The 3014-nt window shown below is 60.3% G+C and overlaps 1 protein-coding gene across 2 annotated transcripts in view; it reads left to right on the top strand.

Annotated features, from left to right (window-relative positions):
- Positions 1-235: 235 nt before the first annotated feature.
- Positions 236-3014, top strand: part of LOC121361023 (ras association domain-containing protein 8-like) — a 19640-nt gene continuing 16861 nt past the window's right edge. For both annotated transcript variants that reach the window (XM_041481321.1, XM_041481320.1), the window contains exon 1: positions 236-341. The gene's annotated coding sequence lies outside the window, so the exon portion shown is untranslated. The remainder of the gene's footprint in view (positions 342-3014) is intronic.

Here is a 3014-nt window from a genome sequence, read left to right as displayed (position 1 = left end):
GAAAGGTTTTATGCCTTTTTTTAAAGAGATTTTAAGGCTGTTGGGGGAAGTTTTAAAAGAATTTAAGGATGATTTTTTTTAAGGAGAATTTCAGGGGTTTTTTTCAAACAGCCGAGGTGATGCGCAGGGGTTTCGCGTGGGGGGCGGCGCTCACCTGGCGGGGGCGGCGCTCACCTGGCGGGGCGGGGCCGGCGGGCGGGGCTGAGGCCGGCGCGGCTCCGCGCTGCGGAGCGCAGGGAGCGGAGCGGCCGCTGCCGCCGCCGCCCAGGAGAGGAGCCGGAGCCGCAGCCGCAGCCGCACTCGCACTCGCACTCGCACTGCCGTGGCCGGGCCGGCGGCAGGTGAGTGCGCAGGGGCGTGGTGGGGCCGGGCAGTGGCCGCCGCTGCTTTGCAGCACCGGGCGCGGCCCTGCCCTGCCGCAGCCGGGCCGGTACCGCCGGGAGCGGCGCCGAGCAGGGGGGCTGCGGCTGAGGCGGGGCCGCTGGCCCCGGGTATCGGCGGAAAGAGCCGTCCCCGGGGCAGCCGGCGCCTCGCCCGCCTGGCAGGGCCCAGCGGGGCGGAGGACAGCCCCACGGGGCTGCAAAGTGGGGCAGGGGCGGCGAGCAGCTGGCTTGGGGCAGGGCGCCGCAGTAACCCCGGATCCCGTAAGGAGAGCCTGGGCTGGGAGCGGCGTTCGGCACTGGCGGGACCCCGAGCCCCGCTGCCACCTGTCCGGTGCCGTCCCTGTCGTGTTCCGGTCGGTCGAGCAACCGGGTGGCTTTGCCTCCCAGCTGCCCGAGGCGCTCCGGCCGGCAGCGCGGTGCAGCCGGGCCCCGCTGGCAGGAGCAGCCCCGCGGCCCCACCGGCGCTGCAGGCGCTGCCCGGAGCCCCCAGCGGAGGAGCCGAGGCGGCGTGGGGGTCTCGGATGGCCGTGCCAGGAGCCTCCTCCCCTCGCATCCGTGGGGCAAAACCGCCCGTCCTTTCTCCCTTCAGAGACGTCTCCGTCTCCCCGAGGAGAGGGGTTAAATTCCTCGATAAGAGCCAGGCTCCAGCCGCATACTTCTGATGCCTTCCGTGAACTCTGCCGGCAGGTTGGCAGGTTGTTTCGTAACTCCACTTGTGGCCTCCTGCGGGGAGGAGGAGGGGGGGAACGGGACACCGAGCTCCCTTCCCGGTGTTTTTTCCCTGCCCTGCAACAGCACTTTGTAATTGCAGGTTAAAAACCCAAACGTGGGTTCAAGGGTATTGTACAAAAGAAAGGGTCACAGCCGTGCGCCTCTCACTCCGAGTGGCTGCCTCAGGCACAGCCCATGGCACTCCCATTGGGATAGCTGATTTCAGGAGAAATTAGGCGGAAATTGGTGAGAAACGGTCGAAAGAGGCGAGACGGGAGCTTTGGCTGCTCCTCGCCGTGAGCCGGGGCCAGCTCCCCGGGATGCCGGTGCTCACGGCGCGGGCCCGGGCCCCTGCCGGGACATGCCAGGCCGGGAGCGGGCCCCGGGAGCGTGTGGCAGCACGAACGGCAGAGCCGCGCTGTCCTATGGCGGGGCCCTGGCGCCTGCCGGAACGGGGCAGCGCAGCGCACACACTCCTGTCCGCTCACCTCGAGGGGCAGCTCTGGGGGGAGCTGCGCTCCTCGTGAGGCAGGAATTGCAGCTCTCCCTAGGGAGAAGAGAGCAAACCGTGAGCACATGCTGTATCTGCAGTGGGTAGGAGTGGGAAGCGTCTTCCAAACGCTGCTTGTTTTCCTTATCAGGCGGTGCCGGTGGTGTCTTCTCGGGAAGGGACTGTGGGGAAGGGGGGATGTTCTTACCTTCTGTTGATGCCGTTGGAATGCCAGGAATCCTCCCACATCCCAGTTATCTGCTGGGGGAGCCTGAGCACGATGCCTGGACTCCCTCTCCGCCTGTCTCTGCTGGCTTCCCCGTGCCCTCTCGAAAGAAGTGGCATGGAAATCCAGAAGCTGCCACAAGTGCATGCATCTTCCTGAAGGCTTTCTTCCACCATGTCGTACAAAGTTGTGAGGCCAGGGAGTGCTGCTTGCAGCACCTGTGGGTGCCCAGCACTCACAGCATCGAGCACTGCAATTCCCAGGATCCTGCACTATTTCCCAGCAAGGGCATGCCACTTGCTCTAAAATACAAACCTCTTTGCAAATGAGTGTGAGAGGGACATGGAAATTATTTTTACCCAGGTCTTAAAGAGGCAGACCTGAGCACTGATCTGGCAACGTGTGTGTTGTCCAACTCCATAGTGGAGATGTGTCCTGTGGTTGCCTTCACTGTCGCCAGGTGCTGCAGGGAAATATTGCTTGAGTGCATCTGCATGGTCCACACAGGTTCATCCTTTCCATGTTTTTCAGCATCGCTCTGTCCTGTCTTGCTCATGTCATCTTCAATAGGAAAAGCCTCCAGTGGTGGCACAGAGTTGACCTCCACCCATGTTCTGTTGTTTCTCCATGTGCTGGGGAGAGAATGCTTTGGGAGCAATTCCAGATAAAGAGTTAATCCTTCCTGGCTGGGAGGCAGTGATGTGTGTGCCAAGGCTTCAGAGCAGAGTGTTTTCTGGAGTCATGTGAGGTTGGATGCTGTGGTGAGCTAGGGAGAAATCCAGGTGCTGTTTGACAATGGACTGCTCTGTGCCCAAGTTTAAATAAAAGTGTGAGGGACACTTTAGGTGTCAGCTCTGTGTGCATGCATTGTTTTCAAAAGCACCTTTTTAAAGGATGTTCTTCCATCTGTTCCAACTTGTCTATGCCCTTGCAAACCTGTGTATTCAAATTCAAGCTTAAGCTTGGCCCCACTGAAGGTTTTTAACAGAATCCTGTTGTTGTAAAGGACTGCTAACATTTTTATGTCCTTCCATTTTTCAGATGCCAAGTTCAGGAGCTCCTAAAAGTGGCTGATTGTCTGGCTTTTTGTGGGCTGGAGTCAGCACTTTCTTGAGGGTTGGGGTGCTTCCAGCTGCCCCAGGCTAGTCATCTAGAATAACTTGTTGCTTTAAAAAGAAAAAAAAAGAGGGAGGGCATGGGGGGG

Source organism: Pyrgilauda ruficollis, unplaced genomic scaffold (genome assembly GCF_017590135.1).
Source record: "Pyrgilauda ruficollis isolate IOZ18807 unplaced genomic scaffold, ASM1759013v1 scaffold55, whole genome shotgun sequence".
Classification (NCBI taxonomy): Eukaryota; Metazoa; Chordata; class Aves; order Passeriformes; family Passeridae; genus Pyrgilauda; species Pyrgilauda ruficollis.
This window is presented reverse-complemented; position numbering and strand designations above follow the sequence as displayed.